Consider the following 7,978-nt stretch of genomic DNA (forward strand, 5'->3'; position numbering starts at 1 on the left):
CGCATCGCTCTGGTGCAGCGCAGCTCAGCGCAGCGCGGCGGCCTTTAGGCAGCCGAACGGCCGCGGCAGGTGAGTCTGGGCATGAAGGCTGGGAGGAGAGCTTTGTAGGGAAGCTGGGCGCGTGGCGAGAGGGGTGGGGGTCGCTGGCTGCAGCTTTGTACCCTCTGCACTTCACCTTTGGATTCAGGGAGCAGGCCGAACTGTTGAAGAGGTGGGGGTGGAGGTGACCTTTACTGTTTGGGGCTGGGGAAGAGCGCTCAGGGCGCGCCCAGGCCCCCCAAACCCACCAAGCACCCCCATTCCCATCTGTGACTCCCGCAGAGGGAACTGGGCCTTTGGGTGACGTCAGACCCTGGATCTGGAGCCTGAGCTTTGGGCCCTCCATCCCCCCCAGCCCCACCTGGCGTTCCCTGGAAACCGACCTTCTGGGGATGGCGCGCGCGGCCGGGGATGGGGGCGACTGGAAGGGGGTGCCAGTGGACTCCTTCGGGTCTTTCCTTCCAACCAGCGCCTGCAGGTGGACCTGGGTTGACTTCCCTCACCTCCCTGGGGCGGGCGACCTTTGGATGGCGGACCTCAGCCGCCCCAGGGTTGCTGGGGTACGGGAGCGCTGGCCCAGGCCACCAGGCGGGCTCCATCAGGGCTTTGGGTGGTGAGCTGGGGGCGCCGGAATTTGGCTCATTTCAGCGCTGGCTGGAGTCGGTCACGAGGATGGAGGTGAGGTGTTTGGGAACCGATCCCTTTCCCCCGCCTCCGGGAGCTCCTGGTCTGGGGGGTTGGGGGAACCAAGTAGAGACTGGGACTGAGCATTCGCTGTCACAGGCGGCTTAAACCGGTAATGTCCCAGCTTCCCGGTGGGGAGATCTGTGAGGGCCTAGCAGACTTTCCCAGGGACACAGAAAGGGAGGCGACAGCCAGCGAATAGGAGACTTCCAGAGGTGATGGGATTTGGGTGGGAGGAGAGGCAAAAGAGGGCATTCCAGGAGAATGTATGGGCAAAGGCACAGGGGTGAAAACGAGCACAGCTGTTGGGGGCTGAACCTGGGAGCTCAGCCATGTGACTGCCCGTGGGGTGGTGAAGTCTGGAGAAATTTGCAACCTGTACCCTATGTGTTCTGCCTCAGGGAGCAGGGCTCTGAAAGAGGTAGATGGTTCTTGCAGCGGCATGATTGGCAAAGAGATTTTGTTTGGGGCTACACAGGTCTTGCTAACTTAGGTTTGTTCTGGGCTTGGTGAGCCCTAGGGCAAAGTCTCCAGAGCTGAGAGGGGGCTGTCTCTGGTGAATGGGCCCCTGAAAGAGGGTCTTAGCTTTAGCAAACCCCTTGGACAGTTAGTGGGGTCCCAGGATGGGAGTTCTAGAGAGAGACCTCGGGCTTTGTGGCTGTTTTTAATATTTTCCTGAGTGGCCACCTCCAAGCAAGTTCCCCAAGTCACCTCCCCTCTCTGGGCATCTCTTTGCTAGCACCTTTCTCTAGGGATGAAATAATAGGACTAAGTAGTGACCTCTCTTGAGGATGCTCCTTGTTCTAGTTTAGAGCATCCCCCCGTTCTTCTCCCTCTTCCTTTTCCTTTCCTCCCCCATCCCCCTGCCTCCCTGTCCCTGTCCCAACCCCTTGCCCCCCACAGCATTTCCTTTACAGGCTGCACTTCCTTCCATGCTGCCAGCCGGGAGTTTCGGAAGGTTTCCTGGAGGAAGTGTAATACAGCAGGTTTGACAGCAGCTTTGGACTTAGTCTCATTGCGGGAGGGCGTTAATTGCCTCCCTCCCACCCCTTGGGAGAGTGTCCAAGTCTTAAGCAAGTATATGGATTCACTGTGCCCTGTGCTGGGTCCCTCCTGGAAACTCCATCCAGGAGAGAGTAAAGAAGAGATTATGGGAGAAGACGTGAACACTTAGTGCCCAATGACTGACTCAAATGTATGCAGCGGGATGCAGAGCAGCGGTTTTTGGAAAGGCTTCCCAGAAGGGGTGGGATGTGAGAAGGTGGCAGGACTTAGAGGATCTGATAGTGCTGCCAGTTTAGGGGCACTGGAAGCAGAGGGGGCGGCTAGAGATGATCTCCTGCGTGAGGCTGGGAATGTAGGAGGCAGGTCAGCCTGTAAGCAGCAAAAGGTTGTGGGGAGGGAGGTTTGTAGCTGACTGGCACAAAGCCTTGAATGCCAGGCAAGGATCTGTAGGAGGCTACTGAACAGTCATCAGTAGGACAGGGATAGCATGGCCAGGAGACTGCTGCTTTCTGAGGATTATTCATAGTTCTGGGATTTCAGGACAGAAGATGGGGCTAGGAGTGGGATGAGGGGATTAGAGGTAGAGCAGGAGGGGGAAACTTCCATCTTAGCAGATTGAATCTGGGCAGCAGAAAAGAATCACCATTTCTGTGCCAGGGATGAGGGGCCCATCCTGGTGAGCAGGGAGCCCTGGAGTTAGCCCTAGGGCTCTGGCCTGATCTGAAGCCAGGCTTGACCCTCTTCTGCTGCCAGGGGCCTCAATCTCCCCACTGTGGGGGCTTCTGTCCTTCTAGCTTCACAATAAGGAATGGACTATATTATAGTCAGGGTTTCTTAAACAAAATTCAGGTAGTATATACTGTCTTATTGATAATTAAGGAGGTGTTTCCCAAGGCCTACATCTTTGGAGGGGTATGTAGCCCCCATCCCCATTATAAAAGATTATCAGTTGAGCAGATTGCTACTTCTTCTGTTTTGTAGTCTTTAAGAACTTTGGTTTGGCCAGCACGGTGGCTCATGCCTATAATCCCAGCACTTTGGGAGGCCGAGGTGGGTGGATCACCTGAGGTCAGGAGTTCGAGACCAGCCTGGCCAACATGGTGAAACCTCGTCTCTACTAAAAATACAAAAATTAGCCAGGCATGGTAGTGCACATCTGTAATCCCAGCTATCAGGGAAGCCGAGGCAGGAGAATCATTTGAACCTGGGTAGCGGAGGTTGTAGTGAGCTGAGATTGTGCCACTGCACTCCAGCCTGGACAATAGAGTGAGACTCCAGCTCAAAAAAAAAAAAAAAAAAAAGAAAGAAAGAAAGAAAAAAAAAGAACTTTGGTTTGCAGAGGCCAGTGATTGCTGTCTTCCCCTCCAACCCCCCACCCCCCATTTCAAAGGCTTGCCCTGAAACAAGGGCAGAGAAGCCTGGAAGCTTCCATTTCTGTGACCCTAGTCTTTCACCGCCCTCTCAAGTCCCAGATTCTCTCTGCCCTAACCTTTATATACAAACAAGGCAGCTTTGCCCTGTGCTCTGGTTTCTACTCTGAATCATTCATACTTTGCTGCACTGACTTCTCTGGAACTGTAAGCAGACTTTTGGGAGATTGTCTGGGACCAGGGACAAGGGTTAGGCTAGAGCCCGGTTAGGGAGAAGACTCCTCCTTTGAGGCCCCTATGTTCTAGTTGTTTTCTCCTCTCCCTCTGCTTCCTTGTTTTCCTGGAGGTCTTTAGTGCTAGACCACAGTTGCCCACTCCACATCCCATTGTCTCAGGGGAGGTAGTGCCTCTTTCAGTCACAATTTTTACCAACTACATCTGAATGTGGTCCTCATTGGCATGGGGCCACCTCTGAAATCTTAAACTCTAGTATTTTTCTCTAACCACAGTCCAACTTCTGCTTTATGTGCTCTGACCTCAAGGAGACCTCTGGTTCTCAGACACCTCCATTTTCTCCGTCTCATGAATTGCCTCTTCTGTGTTTTTTCTGAACTCCATTCCCTCAACCACTGTGCCACTTTGCCTGTGTGTCACTCCAGCTGCCATGAAGGGTCTCCAGTCTTAGCCATCCCTCCATCACTTATAGAAACCCCTCTCCTCATTCCCATCAGTTCCCCTTTCTATTCCATGGGAGGAGTATTCCAAACTGGACTACTCTCGCCAGGCCCTTTGCTCATGTAGAGGTTGGTTGGATTGTGTGTGGGGGAGATGGAACCACCCCCATGTTTTCCCATGTCTCTCAAATCCCAGTAGAAGAAGATTCCTACTCTAATGCACCCGATCTGTGCTATGGATGCCGACCCATCCTGTCTCTTTTGTACCATTGTCCATCAGTTATTTTCCCCTTCATTGTATTTTTAGATTCTCTGGTATTTCCCTTAATAACTCTCTCCCACCTTATAAATATGCTCAAGTCTTCTATTCTGGGAGAAGCCTTTCTAACTCTGTGTCCTCCTCTCACTGCTGCCATTTTAAACCTATGACTTTGTCTTGCTACAAAAGATGGATATATGACCATTGTAGAAATTTTAGAAAATAAAGAAAACAAATAACTTATCCCACTATCAAGAGACAACTACTTATTTGTTTATTTTTATTTTTATTTTTTTTTGAGATGGAGTCTCACTCTTGTCACCCAGGCTGGAGTGCGGTGGCATGATCTCAGCTCACAGCAACCTCTGCCTCCTGAGTTCAAGAGATTCTCCTGTCTCAGCCTCCCAAGTAGCTGGGATTACAGGTGTATATCACCACACCTGGCTAATTTTTGGGTATTTTTAGTACAGACGGCATTTCACCATGTTGGCCAGGCTGGTCTCGAATCCCTGACCTCAAGTGATCCGAACACCTTGGTCTCCGAAAGTGTTGAGATTACAGGTGTGAGCCACTGCACCCAGCCAAGAGGCAACTACTATTAATCTTTTGGCGTATGATGTTTCACTCTTGTCCCAGATATTCTGTGACTATGTGTGTATTAAAATTTCAGTCAAGCTTTTTGAAAGACTGGTCTGCTAGATCTGTCTCTTTTTCTTCTCCCTCATATTTTCCTAGTTTCTTGGCAGCTTGGCTTCTCCCCTTTCACTTCCCTGAAACCATAGAGCTCATAGCTGGCTCAATTTTGCTAGTGTAATAAAACACTTCCTGGCCGGGTGCAGTGGCTCATGCCTATAATCCCAGCACTTTGGGAGGCCGAGGTGGGTGGATCATGAGGTCAGGAGATCAAGACCGTCCTGGCTAACACAGTGAAACCCCGTCTCTACTAAAAAGAGAAAAAATTAGGCCGGGCGCAGGGGCTCTCACTTGTAATTCCAGCACTTTGGGAGGCCAAGGCGGGGGGATCACAAGGTCAGGAGATCGAGACCATCCTGGCTAACATGGTGAAACCCCGTCTCAACTAAATACAAAAAATTAGCCAGGCGTGGTGGCGGGCGCCTGTAGTCCCAGCTACTCAGGAGGCTGAGGCAGGAAAATGGTGTGAACCCGGGAGGCAGAGCTTGCAGTGAGCCAAGATCGCACCACTGCACTCCAGCCTAGGCGACAGAGCGAGACTCCATCTCAAAACAAAAACAAAAACAAACAAACAAACAAACAAAAAAATTAGCCAGCCATGGTGGTGCACGCCTGTAGTCCCAGCTACTCGGGAGGCTGAGGCAGGGGAATCACTTGAACCCAGGAGACGGAAGTTGCAGTGAGCCGAGATTGCTCCATGACACTCCAGCCTGGTGACAGAGAGAGATGCCGTCTCAAAAATAAATAAATAAAATAAAACACTTCCTGATTGCCATATCAACTTGTCACCCGACTGCTTCACAGCCATGGACGTTGTTGACCCAGTTGACCAGTCATTAAAAAGATTGAAATGGATCTGTATTCATTGACATGAAAAACTTTCACAAGATACTGTTGAGTGGGAAAAAACAGGTTATAAAACAGGATGTGTGGAATGATCTCATTTTTGTCATATATGCTTCTATATACATTAAAAATGAAAGCCAACAAAATCCCCCAAACCTAAAGATCAGACTGTTAAAGGGGTGGCATCTGAGAAGGGGGATTTTGGGAAGACTTTTCTACTTTATGCGCTTAGATTTTTGTTTTAATTGCATATATTTTTACACATAACTAAAAAGCAACATATTAATTAACTAATTAGTTTAGAGATGAGGTCTCACTATGTTGCCCAGGCTGTAGTGCGGTGACCATTCACAGGTGCAATCATAGCTCACTGTAGCGTCCAACTCCTGGGCTCACACAATCCTCCCGCCTCAGCCTCCTGAGTAACTGGGACTACAGGCACACACCACTGTGCTAGGCATATTTAAAAAACCTTTAAGGCCATTTTTTTTTTTTTTTTTGAGAGGGAGTCTTATTCTGTCGCCCAGGCTGGAGTGCAGTGGCGCGATCTCTGCTCACTGAAAGCTCCGCCTCCCGGGTTCACACCATTCTCTTGCCTCAGCCTCCCAAGTAGCTGGGACTACAGGCGCCCCCATCACGCCCAGCTAATTTTTTTTTTTTAGTAGAGATAGGGTTTCACCGTGTTTGCCAGGATGGTCTCGGTCTCCTGACCTCGTGATCCGCCCGCCTCAGCCTCTCAGAGTGCTGGAATTACATGTGAGAGCCACCACGCCCAGCCTTTTTTTTTTTTTAAGGAGAAGAAGAATAAAATCCTTCAGTGGCTCCCGTGACTCTGAGGACAAACTCCAAATCCTTCCCATGGCCTTCAAGGCCAGGATGACCTAGCCCCATTTACCTTTCAACTCCATTTTTGCCTTTCCTTTGCTCCCTCCACTTTGAGATTCATCCTCCCTCTGCCTCTTTCTCTTCCTTAAGTATGCCATGCTATTGCTCTTCTGACCTTCACACCTGCTTTCCTGATTCTCTTTCCCTGGCCAACTCCCTATTCCTTGTTAAAGGTTCAGCTCCAGACTGGGCACTCTGGCTCATGCCTGTAATCCCAGCACTTTGGGAGGCTGAGGCGGGTGGATCACGAGAGGTCAAGACATTGAGACTAGCTGAGATCATCCTGGCCAACGTGGTGAAACCCTGTCACTACTAAAGATATAAAAAATTAGCCAGGTGCACACGCGCCTGTAATCCCAGCTACTCAGGAGGCTGAGGCAGGAAAATCACTTGAACCCGGGAGGTGGAGATTGCAGTGAGCTGAGATCGTGGCAATTGCACCCCAGCCTGGGCGACAGGGCAAGACTCTGTCTCAAAAAAAAAAAAATAAGACTAACCTGGGCAATATGGCGAAACCCCATTCTACCAAGAAACAAAACAAAAGGATTAGATGGGCGTGATGGCACGCACCTGTAGTCCCAGCTACTTGGGAGGCTGAGGTGGAAGGATGTTGAAGCTGCAGTGAGCTGTGATTGTACCACTGCACTCCAGCCTGGGCAATAGAGCGAGACCCTGTCTCAAATAAAAAATAAAACAAAATTCAACGCCTGTGAAAATAAAAATAATAAAACAGAAAATTGAAGCAGCCATCCGGGATGCTCTCGCTGCCCATCTAAGACCTCAAACCTGCCTGCATCTGCTTGGATCCTGTTCGGCTTCCCACCTGTTAGGATCAAGGCTTGTCCACCTCCTTGCACTGGTGCCCCTGTGTCTCCCTCTTCACAGGCTTTGTCTATCAGGTAGCCTCTATCTCTACTGTAATTGCAACCTTTCTATATATCCTACACATCTCTGCCTTATTTCCATCTTAAATGACCCCCAGCTGCAGCCCTCCCTGGGCCCTCTCCCTACCCCCATATCCTACCCAGGTAGTACCCTATCTTTATTCTTGCTCTATATTCTCAGCCAGGCTTCTCTCTCACTACTGTCACCACCAAAACAATTCTTGGTGGATTCACAGCTGACTCGATGCTGTTAGTGTCATGAACGCGTTAGTCCCAGTAGTGCCATCCTTTCACATGGGAGCCCTCAGTGGCATTGTCACATTTGTCCAGTCTCTGCTTCTGGCTATGGAGACTCCACGCTCTCTGGGCTCTCCTCCTGCCTCATCAGCTGCTCCTTCTCATTCTTTCCCAACTATCCCATTGTGCTTTTTTCTTTTTTTTTCCTGCTTGACTTTCTTGACTTTTTATTTTTTTGAACAGGTAATGCATTTATATGATTTACAGTTCACAAAGATGTTCCAAATTTTGTCAGTTCTAAGATGAACATTTTGATATTTCTGAAAACATTTTCATGTCTGTGTTTTAAAATTTCTGTCATCTTACAGTTACAAATTGGCTTTTTTTTTTTTTTTTTTTTTT

General features: G+C 49.7%; 1 protein-coding gene across 1 annotated transcript in view; it reads left to right on the forward strand.

The window, feature by feature from the left end:
• The first annotated feature begins 6 nt into the window (after nt 1-6).
• SCAMP5 (secretory carrier membrane protein 5) overlaps nt 7-7,978 on the forward strand; it is a 25,438-nt gene continuing 17,466 nt past the window's right edge. The window contains exon 1 of the mRNA XM_012000376.1: nt 7-69. The gene's annotated coding sequence lies outside the window, so the exon portion shown is untranslated. The remainder of the gene's footprint in view (nt 70-7,978) is intronic.

Source organism: Mandrillus leucophaeus, unplaced genomic scaffold (genome assembly GCF_000951045.1).
Source record: "Mandrillus leucophaeus isolate KB7577 unplaced genomic scaffold, Mleu.le_1.0 Scaffold628, whole genome shotgun sequence".
In the NCBI taxonomy this organism is placed as follows: Eukaryota; Metazoa; Chordata; class Mammalia; order Primates; family Cercopithecidae; genus Mandrillus; species Mandrillus leucophaeus.